At 42.3% G+C, this 16,945-nt stretch overlaps 1 long non-coding RNA gene across 2 annotated transcripts; it reads left to right on the top strand.

Moving 5' to 3' along the window:
- Positions 1-9,544: 9,544 nt before the first annotated feature.
- LOC138737613 (uncharacterized) lies at positions 9,545-14,672 on the top strand. 2 transcript variants are annotated; one of them, XR_011341068.1, is made up of 3 exons: positions 9,545-9,616; positions 12,602-12,681; positions 14,397-14,672. It is a non-coding gene; the product is annotated as an uncharacterized lncRNA (long non-coding RNA). The 2 variants fall into 2 exon arrangements; XR_011341067.1 differs by lacking the exon at positions 9,545-9,616 and adding an exon at positions 9,722-9,832.
- Positions 14,673-16,945: the final 2,273 nt, after the last annotated feature.

Raw genomic sequence — 16,945 nt, 5'->3', positions numbered from 1 at the left:
CATTTCCAGCCAGCAATCCGAAGATTGCCCAAGGCACATGACCTGTGGACTCTCAACCCTCAACGTCACCCCTCCACCACTGCTTGCTAACCTCACCCCCAACTACAAACTCATTGCCACCAAATGTAGGCGGTACAGTGTCGGGCCTTTATAAGGTTGGAGGTGCAGTGACATATTTTATAGAAATGTCAAGAGGAAAAGATTGGTGAAATCCAGAGTAGGTCCCTTGCAGTCAGAATCAGGGGAATATATAATGGGGAATAAGGAAATGGCAGACCAATTAAATTCTTACATTAGTTCAGTTTTCACAAGAGAGGATACAAATAACCTCCCAAGGATTTTGGGAAACATAGAGACTAATGCAAGGGAGGAGCTGAAAGAAATCAATATCTCTAAGGACATGATGTTGGGGAAATTGAAGGGATTGAAGGCCGATAAATCCCAAGGGCCTGATAATCTACATTCAAGGGTACTTAAGGAAGTGGACATTTAGATAGCAGATGCTTTAAAAATTATTTTCCAGAACTCGATAGACTCAGGATCAGTACCCATGGATTGGAGGGTAGCTAATGTTACCCCACTATTTAAAAAGGGGGGTAGAGAAAAAGCAGGGAATTATAGGCCATTGAGCCTTACATAAGTAGTGGGCAAAATGATGGAATCAATTACTAAGGATGTAATAGCGGAGCATATGACTAGCAGAGAAGGGATCGGACAGAGTCAACATGGATTTACAAAAGGTAAATCATGCTTGACAAATCTATTGGAATTCTTTGAGATGGTGACAGGTAAAATAGACGGGGGAGAGTCAGTGGATGTGGTGTACCTGGATTTCCAAAAGGCCTTCGATAAGGTCCCACATAAATGACTGGCATGCAAAATCAAGGCTCATGGGATTGGGGGCAAGGTATTGATGTGGACTGAGAACTGGCTGGCAGATAGAAGACAGAGAGTTGGGATAAACGGCTCATTTTCTGAGTGGCAGGCGGTGACCAGTGGGGTGCCACAAGGATCTGTACTGGGACCCCAGCTGTTCACAATTTATATTAATGATCTAGATGAGGGGATTGGATGTAGTATCTCCAAATTTGCAGACGACACTAAGCTAGGAGGGGTTGTGTGCACTGAAGAGGGGGTCAGGAAGCTCCAGTGTGATTTGGATAAATTGGGGAACTGGGCAGATACATGGCAAATGCACTACAATGTGGATAAATGTGAGGTTATCCACTTTGGTAATACAAGCCGGAGGGCAGATTATTATTTGAGTGGCAATAGATTGGGAAATGGGGAAGTGCAGAGAGACCTAGGGGTTCTTGTACACCAGTCACTGAAGACGAGCATGCAGGTACAGCAGGCGGTTAAAAAGGCAAATGGTATGTTGGCCTTCATATCAAGAGGGTTTGAGTATCGGAATAAGGATACCTTACTGCAGCTGTACAGGGCCTTGGTGAGACCACACCTGGAGTATTGTGTGCAGTTTTGGTCACCTTATCTAAGGAAGGATGTTCTTGCAATGGAGGGAGTGCAAAGACAATTCACCAGGCTGATACCTGGAATGGCAGGAAGAACTTATGAGGAAAGATTGCGCAATTTGGGATTGGACTCGCTGGAGTTTAGAAGATTGAGAGGGGATCTCATAGAGACATATAAAATTCTGGGAGGACTGGACAGAATGGATGCGGAAGGGATGTTTCCAATGGTGGGGGAGTCCAGAACCCAAGGCCATGGTTTGAGGATAATAGGCAAACCATTTAGAACCGAGATGAGGAGGAATTTCTTTACCGAGAGGTTGGTGAATCTGTGGAATTCATTGCCACAGAGAGCAGTAGAGGCAGTTTCATTGAATATATTTAAGAGGGAATTAGATATATTTCTTCAGTATAAGGGAATTAGAGGTTACGGAGAGAAGGCGAAGACGGGGTACTGAACTTGAAGATCAACCATGATCTCATTGAATGGTGAAGCAGGCTCGAAGGGTTGAATGACCTACTCCTGCTCTTATCTTCTATGTTTCTATATCTATGACTACTCAATGAGGGGATCATTGAAGCCAGTACCAGCCGTTAGAGAGCCCAAGAAGTGGTGGTGAAGAATGGATAGTGATTGACTACAGTCATATATGCAGCTGGACACATACCCTCATCCCTCCATATCTGATATGGTAAATCAAATCGCACAATATTGGGTTTTCTACACCTTCGACCTTAAGTCTGCTTATCACCAGCAACCCATCTACGTGGAGGACCGCCAGTATACTGGTTTCAAGGCAGATGGCTGCCTCTACCATTTCCTGAGGGTTCCCTTCAGCGTCACCAACAGGATTTTGGTCTTCCAGCAGGAGATGGACTGAATGGTAGATCAGTATGAGCTGGACAACATCACCATTTGTGGCCATGACCTGCAGAATCATGACGCCAACCTCCAAAAATTTCTCCAGACCGCCAAACTCCTTAACTTCAAGGCTAAATGCATATTTCGCACAACCCGCCTTGCCATCCTTGGCTGTGTCGTGGAGAATGGTGTCATTGGCCCAGACCCAGATTGCATGCACCTGCCTTTGGAACTCCCCCTCCCCCACAGCCTCAAGACCCGAAAGGGTGGTTGAGCTTCTTTTCTACTTTTCCCAGTGGGTCCCCTGACACCAGAGGCCTGTACAGCTTTCAGCCCCATCAAAGCAAACGTTGCCAAGGCTACAACGCATGCTGTGAATGAATCCATCCTGTTGCAGGTGGAGAGCGATGTGTCCAACTTTTTCCTGGCGGCCACACTTAATAAGGCAGGCAGATCTGTCACTTTCTTTTCACACACCCTCCAGGGCCCCGAAATTCAACACTCCTCTGTCAAGAAGGAGGCCCAAGCTATTGTTGAGTCGGTGCAGCACTGGAGACACTAACTAGCTGGCAAATGATTTACCTTGCTGACTGATCAATGGGTGGTGGCTTTCATGTTCAACAACCAGCAGTGGGATAAAATAAAAAATGACAGGATATTGAGGTGAAGTATTGAATTTTCCACTTACAATTAGGACATCTTGTACTGACCCAGGAAACTCAATGAGCCCACAGATGCTCTATCCCTCAGAACGAGTGCCAATGCACAAATAACCACTTGCAAACCCTCCACAATGATCTCTGCCACCCTGGAGTCACCAAGTTCTTCCATTTTATCAAAGTCCACCATCTGGCTTACTCCATTGAGGTGATCAGGACCATGACCAGAAACGGCCAGGTCTGTGCGGGTGCCAACTGCACTTTTATCAACCAGACAGAATTAATCTGATAAAGGCTACCTGGCCCTTTGAACACCTGAGCATTGATTTTTAAAGGACCTCTCCCCTCCTCTGACTGCAACATGTACTTCCTCAACATAATTGACAAGGATTCTTGTTTACCATTTGCCATCCCCTGCCTGGACATGACGGCTGCCACAGTCATCAAGGACCTATGCAACCTCTTCACTCTATTTGGGTTCCCCTGCTATATCCATAGTGACCAGGGGCCCTCATTTATGAGAGACAAGCTGTGCCAGTACCTGGTGACAAGAAGTATCACCATGAGCAGAACCACCAGCTACAACTCCCGAGGGAACAGGCAGGTAGAAAGGAAGAACACCACCATCTGGAAGGCCATCTCCTAGCCCTACAGTCTAAAGGTCTTCCAGTCTCCTGCTGGCAAGATATCCTCCTTGAAGCACTCCACTCCACCAGATTACTGCCGCCAATGCCACTCCACATGAAAGAATGTTTTCCTTCCCCAGGAAGTCTGCAACAAGGACCATGCTGTTGGCCTGGCTGACATCCCCACGGCCGGTCCTACTCTAGAAGCATGTGATGAACCATGTCTCACCTGCTGTTCGAAAGGGTCCACCTCCTTCACACCAACCCCCAATTTGCCTATGTGGTGTATCCTGATGGGCACGAGGACACAATATCAGTTAGGGACCTGGCACCCTCAGGGATTCCGGAGACCATAACTGACCACCCCCCCCCCCCACCTGGTCTCTGATTTTCACCCATGATGCATCAGAGCCATGGCAGGTTAGCCCAAACAATGGAATGCTAGTCGTTGCCATGTATCCATCAAACCAACACCGATGACTGCATACAGGTGCCTCAGACTGTCCAGGACACCTTTGCAATGACTCAGCCACAGCTGGCACTACGACAGTCACAGTGGGAGATCAAACCGCCTGAAAGACTTAATGTATGATAACTTCTGATGCACTTCACCTCACTGAACTCTTTTAAAAACACTGGGTGAATGTGGTAAACCACTGTTTGTATATTTATCTGTCTGGGCACACTCATTGGCTGACTGTAACTGTGGCCCCTCCCACAGACTCCTTAACAAAGGTGACTGTTTCACAGCCTCCTCCCTAGTTCAGGGCAGTCAACCAGCATAGACGTGGCTCCATTCCATTGTGAATAAAAGCCTATCAGTTTTACATAACTTTTGGAGTTATTGATGGTGCATCAGGTTACAATACTTCTTTAAAAAATCATTCTTGATGTTTTTACTTTCATCACTTTTCACCAACAATCATGATCTTAGACAGATTTTATAGGCAGTCCAGCCTGGTGCAAGCCTTCACCATCTGATTAAATAGCTTGCACTCTGGATCTTTGAGCTAGTTACACCACGTGGGAAAGTAAGTGAGGAGAATACAAAAGGCTACAGGTTTGTCAAATGGACTGAAGGTGGAGGATGCAAGAGAAAATTTGAGATTTTCCATTTTGATAAGAAGATTTAAAAGGCAGTATATGATTTAAATTGGGTTGAAATGTTGAATGCCAGTGTTTGGAAAGATCCAGGCATTAATATTCAAGGTGCAAAAAAAAGTATGCAAAGAGAATTTTTTTTAAATCTAGAAGAAAAGGGAAGGTAGATGGATTTCAGAAGTTAGAAGATCTTATGACATCTCTTCAGGGTATGGTGAGAATGAGCTGACTACAGGTTCCTACCTTAGTCTTTTTAAAGGAAGAATGCCGTTGACCAGGCAGAAGATTTGGTAGTTCTTGAGAGAATGTGTAAAAGATTTACTGAAATGGGGTTTCAGGGATTTCACCTAAAAGGTTGGATTGGAGAAGGGCTGATCTCTTTTGAGCAAGGAAGGTTGAGAGAGGATTTTCACAGAATTGGGAATGGTTTAGAAATGGGATATAGCGAGCATGGTTCAATATCCAGGAGCGCATATTCAAAACTGAGGTCAAAGGTCATGGGGGAAAAAACTCTTCTGACGTCGACTGCCCTACAAATACTCTGATGCTGTCCGGAAACTGAGAAAATCAGACCTGCAAGAGCAGATTGGACAGGCATGAGGGAAGTATATTTGCAAAGCTGTGGGGAAAGAGCAGTGGAATGATTCTGATAGATTAGTTCCACTAGGAATTAACATAAACTCACTTGTCTGAGTGGCTTCTTTGTATGCTACAACGATTCCATTAGACAATATGGGAAACATTTACTTGATCGATTCCTAGGTTGAAGAGGTTTCCTTGTGGGAAAAGACGGAGTTTAAAAGAATGAGGCTGATGTTATGAAACATGTAATAATCTCGGATGATTTGGCAGAAAAAAAATGAGGAAGGAGCCTTGGGCTATCAGAGCGTCTACTTATAATGGAGATGATGGGGAATTCTTCGAGTTGTGAATCTTTGGAATTCTCTACCTCAGAGAGTTGTAGGTGCTTAATTCTTTAAACATTTCAATGCAAGAACATAAGTAATTTGAGCCTTCTCCACCATTCAACATACCAAGGTTGATCTTTTCCACCTCTTTACAGTTTTCTGGGCCTGACTTAATACCTTTTGAGTCCTTCAATATCCAATATCCAATATTCATTTCTGTTTTCAATATAATAGATTGAGGGTCCACCGTTTCCAATGAAGGGAATTTTTCAGATTTGCCAGACCTTGCTCTTCCTTGAAAATGATCTTAGATCTAGATTATTTAGTTTGGCAAAATATTATGCCATCTATATATTGTGTATATCAAAGGAGACCTCCATCCACTCTTAGTGAATTGGGGCCCCTTTTACTCAATGACTCCTCGCATTGACAGCCCCAATATCACAGGAATCAGTGAAGTGATGTTTGCCTGCACCAACACTACAACAAATGCAACTTTTTACAAGTTTTAACAATAAATAGAGGGAGGATGTTATACAATTGTCGAGATATCCAGAATATAAGGTGGCTCTACAGTTCACTGTGTCCATGCTGATCTTCAAAATTCTGTAAAGACGATGATATGTTCTCTGAGTTGAATGTACTGAATGAAAGTTTTATTTTCAACGTCTCTAAAATTCTTCTGCAGATCTATGATTACCTTATGTCAAAGAAGGAAGACGGTTGTAGTTCAGATAAAGTGGTGATTGTCAATTCATTGACTAGTATAGGTCGACCTTGTCTTAACCCTTCATTTGCCAAAGAACAGAGCTAATTTAGTGTGAACGAACATTTCAATGTCTATTGCTTACTACCAAGTTTCTCAAAGTGAGAAATATTTTTTTTTCTATTGTATTATCAAGTAGTCAGGATAAAGAAAAACAAAATTTCTCACTTTGAGTGACTACATGATTTCAACAACTCTTTTTGGAATAGGGTTTCAACAATTACAGTTATCATGTCCAAAGGTGGGCATATGGTGGTCCTATGGCCTGTGTTCCAATATTATGCTGTGATAATTTTGAACTACGACAACCTTCTTACTACTTCCTCCATCTATTTCATCCACTCCAATGGCTCTGTCCATTTGACATTTATTTATTATCTCACTTAAATCCTCTCCACATGAGGATTTTAAAAAAATTCATTGTCTGATCACCATCATCATTCATTGTGTCATCTACTTACTTCATGTCTTTGTTTTTTTTCCCAAGGAGAATCACTCATCATCTCCCACATCATAGAACATAGAACATTACAGCATAGTCCAGGCCATTCAGCTCACAATGTTGTGCTAACCTATAAAAACCTACTCAACAAACTAAATCTTCCCTACTTCACATGTATAACCTTTCTTCTTACATCCATGTGCCTGTCTAAGTCAATTTAATGTCCCTGTTGATCTCTTTTATCCATGCAGAAAAAAATTTTCTCCCTTTTATATTCTGCCTGGGTTTTGTACCTTAGTTGCCAAATCTTTTCATTCTCATCTTAATTATTATTTATTTTCAGACTATTGGCTTGTTGGGCAAGAGGTCTCAGAGGATCAGAATTGGGGGCTTTGTGGAGGATTGGGATATCAGGGGATTGCGATCATTGCGATGTCAGGAAATTGAGGACAAGTACCATTGGGGTATCAGACATTTGGGACCTTTGAAAGAGTAGAAGGATGTAGATTAGGACATGGACCTGGTGGGTTAGGAAATGATTGAGGGGCGATGGGGAAATTTAAAGGAAATAAAATAATTAGGAATATCTTCCAGGATTCCCAAACAGAGCTGCTGAGTTAAAAGGTTTTTGTCTCTGGAGTGGCTAACAGAGGTTACACTTGGGCCAAGCTAGTCTTATTTCCTTGACACTAATGCATAAGGAACGTGGTAATCCCTTGATGGTCTGATGCAGAGAGTGACACAAGGGTGTCTCATATTGGTGGTGCCCAGTGAAATTTCCAGGGTTTTGAAAATGGTCATCATCACACTTTTTTCTTGAGCCTGGTTTTTTTTTTAACTTTTCCTGGTTTGGATTTTGACCTTCAACTTTTCCACAATGTATCTGTGCTCTGATCCTCTCAAGAACTGATCTACCCTACCAGCTCCTGCTTTTCTGTGTTGAATTCTGTTGGGGGGGAGGTGTGGGAGGAGGGAAATACCTTTACCTCTAAGTCTCAGCCTTTCCCAAATCCAAGCTGTAGGCTCCCTAATATTCCAACTAATTTCATCCCATGTGCTGGTTCAATGAGCCATCTCCTCCCTGATGATTTCCCTTGGGCGAGCTTGATAAATGTGTTGTCAGTAAGAGAAAGTGTGCTTCAATTGATATTGCATTAGTTTGCTTCAGTATTGCATTGTTCTGTTTTGTGATGGGGTAAACTAAGGGGGCCAGAAAGCCAGAGCTATGCAAATCCCTATTGAATTCTTACAAACTGAGAAGTGTCAATTAAACTTGAATTGATAACTCAAATTTCATCCTATTCTTTTGACTAAGCAGCTTGTAACTTGAAGCTGCTTGGTGCCAATGACCTCTTCATTGAGTCAAATGTGAGACTGATGAAGTGAAAGCCAACAAGTTTTTGGCAATGACATAGTCTCTGCACCGAGTCATTCATCAATTCAGACTAGTGAGGCTGTGTGAATGATGAGGACCAACTCAAACCATCCGTCTCATTTTTTAAAAACGTCTGAAATAGAATAAGGTATTGCTTGACAAATAATGTTTAAATGCATCTTAAAAAATCATTTTTTTTACCCCAGAGCTGTACATGAACTGAATACCGCTAAACATTAAATATTGTTTTATAGTGTTATTTTTATATTTTATTGTTTGACGTATGTGTGCACCGTCAGGATGTGTGCGCTCAATTTCATTCTACTTGGACAATGACAATATCTACCTTATGATGGAAATTATAATCTGTGACAGTGTATCATGACGTAAATGAATTCCATCTTTAACCCTGTGTAACTGAGAAGGTAACATTCTGCTTTATTCTTTGGTACTTCTTTTTAAGACCCCAGTATTTTGTAATCTAAGACTCAGTAGGCTCTGCTGTGTTGCTGTTCACTAAGAGAAGTGACAAAGACAAAACTACCTGCAAAGTATTTCTTTGTGAAGTCACCAACAATCAACTAATAAAAGTGGCTGGAACGACAGGAGCATGAGAGTCGTATTGCAGTGTACACATTGTTTTTAAAGTTAGTCACATTCATACCCACCACAATGACTGAGTAATACATGATGGCTAAAATATTATATTTCACTGAATGGCCCACCATCATCCCAGTACTAAGAGGGTGACACTGACCTCCACCATTATAAAATGCTTTGAGCGTCTGGAGATGAAATGCATCAAAGCACGCCTCCCAGAGACTCTGGATCAATTTCAATTTGCCTACAGAAGAAAACATTCCACAGACGATGCTACCCCCACCTGAAGAATAACTCCTCATATGTCAGACTGTTCATTGACTTTAGCTTGGCATTTAATATGATCATTCACCAGAGGCTGGTGGAGAAGCAGTCCTCACTGGGACTCAACACTCCTCTCTGAAGATGGATCCTGGACTTCCAAGTTTCAGAGCCCGGCTGAGTTAATCTACTAATTGTCTTCTGGCAGTGGGAAAGCACAACATGCTCTCACATTGTCACCTCTGGACGCTGGATCCCCCTTAAAATGCCGGGTTGCCGATTGACCAGGTAAATCATGGTGTAGTGGGAAAGGCTTCTGAGTGCAGCTTACCCGGTAAATCTTCCCACTTCCTAGGAGGGTTGGCAGTTTGAAAGGAAATAGCTAATGAACTAGAAACAGACCTCAATAGTGATGAAACAATTTGGTGAGATTGTCTGTGATGTGTTTGAATGTGTGCTGAACTTTGACCTACTAAAATGCTGGTAGTGGACTCTCAATGAAAGACTGTACCCAGGGTCATACTGGAACTGACAACTTGCCCTTAAGGTTACAAAGAAAATCAATTCTATGCTGCTTAGTGATTTCAGAGATTTAATGTATTTTAATTAAACTTAACTTTTTAAACACAACTTTTAATAGTTTTTCCATGACTCTGGGGAGGAATTCCTCAGCAATTCGTCTCTTGAGATTGACCCAGTGCTGAGGCCTTCTGTTGATTCATTACCTATCTCAGGGGTGTGGGGTTTGGATAAACCAGCCCAGGTAAGACCACGGAGGTGGATATGACAGATAGCAGCTCTTCATGATGGGCTTGTTAAAGAAGATTCATCCCTTTGTCTCAGTCTGCAATCCACCATTATAAATATGCACTCTATCCCCACCCCCTATATTTTGGCTTTTATGTTCTTCTGTTCATCTTTTGTCTTTAACTATTCTCCTTAACCCAGCAATCAGATCCCTTCATCCATGCCCAAGGCGAACCTGGCCTCACCCTGTCAGACACTTACTAAGTCTCTTCTACTGTCTTTGAAGCTTAATACTAACTTGTTTTCCCTCTTTCTCCTGGTGAATGAATTAACCTGAAACGTTAACTCCGTTTCTCTTTCCATAAAAGCCACCTGACCTGCTGCATGTTTCCAGCATGTAGAGCTCGACGAAAGAACCAAAGACTTGTTGATCCAAACCAAGGCTTTTATTAGAAAAAGACAGGAGCTCGTCACAGGTGGCCGACCAGTCCGGAATGATCCGACCTGGCTAGGGACACAACCCTTTAAGGCCCAGACAGTAGGCGTGGCTAAGCTCTCAGCCAATCGCTATAAGCACAGTCATTACACTCTAGATACTGTAACCATATACATTTGTGATAGGTCTGTACTATCACACAGCATTATCTGCTTTTAACTGTACTGACAATAACCACACCAGCAGAGTGAGTATAAGACAGCTTTAATAAACTAATATGTACACTAAGAGGTCTTGTCTCTCTGCAAGACGAACCTGAAAGGATAGACGGTAGCTCTGGACTGCTTTATATTCAAGGTCACCGGGATGACCCTGGTGACCTAGTGGTGTAATTACATATCACCACATTAACAAAGAAATTCCCACTTAAACCAGTCTATTTTCTAGATTTTTCACAATACTTATGGATGCACCTTGTGTGTAGGCAAAATCCCAGTGTAATTTGGTTTATTTTAATATGTAATTTTAAATGTATTGGTGTAATAAAATGACACTGGATGTATATTAATTTTTTAAGTGGGCAGAATACTTCCCAATAAACTTAGTCCAAGATATTTTGGGCATGCATTTGGATAAGTAGAGGATTATTGTGTGTAGCTAACAGGGCTTATGAACTTGATTGAGTTTTTTTACTAAATGATTGATTCAAGATTCAATTTATTATCATTGCAATAAAACTGTCATATTTCATGAAATTTGTTTTTGGCTGCTGCAGGGCAGACAGATTCTCCACCGGCAGGAATTGCCTAAGCGTCACTTACATTCGGACTTACAGTCAGGGAGAAAGAAAAGCAAGAGTCCCCTAGACTCATTAAGTGTCCTTACATTCTCCTCCAGCGCTTCTGCAGCCACACAGAGTCCCGAACCTCCAACACCATCAAGAACCCTTCGGTGCCTTCTTGCATCTTGGTTCCAATACCTGGTACCCCTCCAGCCAGTTCGAGCCAGTCTCCAGCAGTCCACAGCCCAGCGCAAGTCTCCCACCAACAGTCTCTAGCGGCCCACAGCTTCCATGGGTTCCTCACCTCGAGTTGCCTGCAGCCCTCCGTATGCACTGGTCCCTCCGCCGCAGAGCCCCCTCATCAGTCTGCCACTGTAGACACCGTCCCCACAGGGTTGTCTTCTCCACTTCTCCTTCTCAGACAGTGCGTGATCTTCCCATCCTCTGCTTCCCTGGAATCTGCATCCCCTCGTGGCTGCTTCCAATTAATAGATGCTCCCATCTTGGGCGCAGATTCACGATTGTGGGATTTCAACTAAAACCACTGGTAGCTCCCTCAACAAGCTGTTCAAAGCCTGTACAGAGCCAAGGGCAGTCAACTGGGCAGCTAGACCCCCACAGGAGAGCTGCATCTCCACTCCCTCACTCCCCTCGAGTCCGCTACAGTGGCTCCGGGGTGCACCACCATAGGGCAGGGCATGTTGTATGCATGGATTTTAATAAAGCTTTCACTAAGGTCTCTCCAGGTAGGTTGATCCAGAAGATCTATAATGACTTGGTAGATTGGATTCAGAATTGATTTAATCAAAGAAGATAGAGGGTAGTGGTGGAAGGGATTTGTGTTCAGTAGTATTCCACAAGGATCAGTGCTGGGACTGCTGTTAGTAATAGTTAAAATGATTTGTGCAAAATTGTAGGTGGGCAGATTGTTAAGTTTGCAGGTTACAAAATCATGGTGGATAGAGACAAAGGAAGTCTTATTGTAAAAAATACAGAGGGAGGTTAATGCGGTCAAGAGTGAGGAATTTGACTTTGGGAGGTCAAATATCTGAGGAAATAAAGTGGCAGATTCTTTCAGATCTTTGATGTACAGAGGGATGTTAGGGTGCAAACCCATGGGTGCCTTAAAGTGGCGATATAAAGAGATAAGGTGGGACAGAGAGAGTGGGAGGTGTCTGGATTGTGTTGTCAGGGAAGTGATGGAAGTTGACATTATTGCAATACTTCCGAGACATTTCAACAGACACATGAAAGGCAGGAATGGAGGGATACATGGGTACATGTGCAGTGTACATTGGCATCAGTTGTACAAACATCATGAGCTGAAGGGTCTATTTCTGTACTGTTTTAGTTTCTAGATCTATGTTAATTTGATTTAAAACTGCTTGCATTCAAAGTTACCCAGCACTTATGCACTCGTGATGCTGATATAAAACTATCTTGCTGTTGCATTAAGCTATTCTGTTCATGAACATTAAAATAAACGCTATATGTGAGTGAATTGGCTTTATAGGCTGTTTTCCAGTGGCAGAGCATTAAATACAATCTTGGTTTCAATTACATTTCAGGGAATTGTATCCTATGGGAGGAGATGGAGCCCTGTTGTGTTTAAATGAAAACCAAGCATGCAACTTAAGTGAATGATCAGGTTGGAAGATTTTTGGCAGAGATCCGATGAGTTAATTATCGGAAGTATGATATATGTGACCTAGAGATTTTCTTGACAGTAAGCTTAAGTTAATGAAAATGTATGGACATCTGTGCTAAAAAGGCAACATTCTTACAGTTCCTCTCACTGCACAGCTAATGTGAAACTGAGAGGTTTTATCGACTATAGACTGAAACAGCAACCAATCTCATCGACTGCTCATGGCAGGGTGAAATGGGGAGCATGCAAAGGGATCATGGATAGGATCAGTCTCAGGAGGCATTTCCAGCCGGCAGTAGCCAATCACCGTATAATAGTGGTTTACCACAGTGACAAAAGGGATTCCTGTCTGTTGTGGACAAGATGCTTACAGAAGTACATATGAATGAACACCTATATTCTAGGGCCGGGGATTTTTTTTTTCTTGATCCACCATAGTTTAATACATAGAAGATTTTGAATGGGGTGAACCATCTGATAATAAGCACATAACTGAAATATATGTAATTAAGGCCAGTGACTACATTGCTTTAAAATCTTTTTACATATTGTATATACAGTTGAAGCTGACTATAAACCAAACTTTGGTCTCCTTTGTAATTTTCATATTTGCCTCACCATCTTACTTTTTTCCACAATAAAAGATGTAAATCAAGTTGACATGGGGGATACAACCAGAAATTAGTGTTGCATTTTATATTGACTAACTGCAGAATTTTGAACTTCAGCAGAAATGCAATGTGGTTTGGGATTTTTGAGAATTAGCGTGGGTATTTTACAGTCAACTTCATCCAATATTTTCAATTTTTAAGACTCTGCTAAAATTAAAACACTTGCCTGTAGTGTTGTCAGACACAAACAAATTCTACAGAAACCATAAGAGTTGCAAAATGTTTTTTTTTGATTGTGTAATTCTACACTTTTTTTTAGTTGTTTGTTTATTTCTTCTCCTGGAGAATGACATCTTTGGGGGAAATTTGCAGATCTCCAAGGATGAAAGCATCTCAAAAATGTTGATATCTCTTCTTTCCCATGATAAACTGGACATTCCCACCATTCTTTATTTTTTGAAAATTTTATTTATAGTTTTACAGACTCATATTTGTCCAAGTGTTATAGGGGAACAGTCCTCCCCTTTTACAGATCTTTGTTTGCCGAGTCCTCCCTTTTTACTCCCCACTCTCCCCCTCCCCCCATCGTTCACCCTCCCTCCCATTCAACCCAAGCAAAAACATAAAAATAGTAACACAAATATATAAGGAAGGAAAGAAAGGGAGAGGGGGAGCCAGTAGGATTTCCAAGTTGTCTCCTTGTTCTCAGTGTTTCAAGGCTTGTGAGATCCAATTGTTCCTGTTGAGGAAGGCTCTGGGGAGGCTAATCACACCTGTGTTTCGACGTGATGCAGGTATGGCTTCCATACATCAACAAATGTGCCGTATCTCCCCTTTAAGTTGTAAGGTTTCTCTTCAGATTGTACCAATCTTTCACAGTTCCACTATTCTTAAAACCTGCTAGTGAGCAAGGAAAACATCTTTCAAGTCAGTTGCATGCTCTTTTATGATATAATTGAGGATCTTTATAGCACATGCAGATCTAATTGTCATTTTAGGAGTACTTTGTATTTTAGAAACACTGTGCATGCATTATGATGTTTCAACTCTCTGTTCAGTGGAAGATGAACCCTTCCAATAAATTTTAATTCCTTTTTTTTTCAGGATCTGCATAGATAACATGACCTATATCCATCTCAGGCTTCCATTACTTTCCACTCCAGCACTAGAAGAGCATCTGTCCTGATCTCTTTCCCAAACCTGGATCGCACTTTCTCCATCCAATATCTCACTAGCAGCTTCTCCCGGGTTCCTGGTCTAGAACGATAACCAAGCTCGTCCCATAGAGTGATATGGTGTTTTACATGTTACACATGCCTGGGATTTGGAGAGTGTGACAGGCCCAGGACAGGATTCCATCAGTTTTAATGACAATTTGAAAATGAGAACATAAAAGCTGTCACTAACAGTCATTAATGAGTCTTTTTTCTAGTAATTACTTGGCATTTGTTTTACTCCATTGATTTCCTTTGATCAATTAGCTGTTTACTCTTAGAGAATGTTGGGTATATTTCCTGAATGGTATATTTTAAAAATTGTGATTAACTCTCAGCGTATTTTTGGTTGTGCTATTTTGGCCATTCACCCTTCTGCTTGCATTTTTTTTTGCATCTTCTGTGTTTGGGAAACCCAAACATTATCCAGCAACCTCCATGCCACTTATAGAGCCACACAAATAAACCTAATATTGCAGTCGTGTCTGATTGTGGCTCAGCTCATTGATTGAAAGGTATCAAATTAAGTCAATGAGGGAGAACTTCCAAACAAACCCATGGGTAGAGTCTAGCATCTTGATCAGGTACTGTCCTCTGAATATAGGGTTTTGGTTCAGGTCATTCTGGCTGAATGAAAATAATTACTTTTGCTGGGTGCAATACACAAAAGTGCTGGAGAAACTCGGCAATTCAAGCAGTGTCAATAGGAAGCCAAGGGACATAAGCAATGTTTTGGGCCTGAGCCCTTGGTCAAGGTCTGAGGAAAAAGCAGGCAGGTATGAGAATGAAAAGGTGGGGGGAGCAGAGGAGGGAAGAAGGAGTTGGGGAGAGGGAGGTGCACAGGGCAGTAGGTGAGAGGTGGGAGTTGGCGGGGAAAGGAGAAAAAAAGCTGAAAAGTGATAAGGGACGGAGTAGCTCTGAATGAAATAGCTAGGAGGTGAGGAGCTAGAGGATAGGAAAGAGAGAGTGACAGGGGAGGGGCCTAAAAAATCCAGAGAAGTTGATGTGAATACCATCCAATTCAAGAGTGCCCAGACAGAATATTAGGTGCTATTCCTCCATTTTGTGGATGGCCTCAGTTTGGTAGTGCATGAGGTAATGGATAAACATGTTGGTGTGGGAATGAGGTGTGGAATTAAAATGGTTCATCACTGGGAGTTCCTTGTTATTGCAGTGGAAAATGTGAAGGTGCTCAATGAAAGGATCTCCCTGTCTGTGTCCAGTCTCTCCGATGTAAAGGAGGCCACAATGGGTGCAATGAATGCAGTAGATGAACCCTGCAGATTCACAAGTATAGTGTATCTTCACTTGGAAGACAGTTTGGAATGCCTAATGGTGGTGAAGGAGGAGATGTGGGCACAAATGTAGCATTTCCTATGATATAGGGGTAAGTTCCATATGGAGAATTAGTGGGAACAGATGAGTTAATGAAGGGCTCAGGCCCGAAAAAAATGGGTACTTCACTTTGCTCCTTTAGACACTAGGCCCTTTCAAATTGCTGTGTAAAATGGGGTTAACTGGGCAATTTGCCCAGTTAGTGCCCCGGTTACGTAGCAGTTAGAAAGAGTCTGACCAGGTCAACCCCGTCGGAATCCAACTGGGTCCCTGTCCTACCTCAGAGGTAGTTGGGGAGCCCAGTTAAACTTACTTTGGTTGGGTCCACAGGTGATTTGAAAGCAAAAATGGCCGACCCGCTTATTCCGGTGACATCAGTGCTTGTGTGCATGCTTCACCGTGCAGCCAGCATCTGAACATCCGGCAGTACTTCCGACGAGTACATGACAAGTCTTTGCGGGGGCAGGATTCCCCTTAAGTCGCCGGGTTGGTGATTTAATGGGTAGATCCCCCTCCAATTTCAGAGGTTCTTCCAGCACCTTTGCCCCACTAATCGCACCCGCATCTCAAGAGGGCTACCCAGATGCTGCAGTTTAAAAGAGGCAACTGTATGTCCTGCCAAGTTACTCCAGCACTTTTGTATGTTACACTACAATCACAGCTACTGCAGACTTTCCTGTTTACTTATTTTTGATGGTTTTTTTTTCTTCCTTGCATTGTTGGATGTCACAGTCACTGCCTGCCTTTTATTGGAATTTAATGGGAACCAGTCCCTTTTTCAATAATAATGTTCAGACAAATTTGGGGAAAAATTCAACACTTCATTATGAAAGATTTGTTTAAAATGAATATAAAACAATGAAATGTCTAGACTTGCACCTCATTGTAGTAATTGAGAAAAATCATTTGGTTCACAGAGAGGTTGGTCCCTCTCATGTTCAAGGTATGTTCAAGGACCATGCAGAGGTTGGATTAGTTATTTTTGGTGTGCGTTTCACAAATGTGAGCTAAAACAGTTCCCTTGCCATAGGCTAAGCCTGTTGATCTCTCTAAATACACTCCATCTTGTCACCACAGTGTCTAAAACAAAAGACTAATTAATGC

The sequence above is a fragment of the Narcine bancroftii genome, chromosome 6 (genome assembly GCF_036971445.1).
Source record: "Narcine bancroftii isolate sNarBan1 chromosome 6, sNarBan1.hap1, whole genome shotgun sequence".
Lineage (NCBI taxonomy): Eukaryota > Metazoa > Chordata > Chondrichthyes > Torpediniformes > Narcinidae > Narcine > Narcine bancroftii.
Note: the sequence above shows the minus strand (reverse complement) of the source record. Positions and strands in the feature narration are given on the sequence as shown.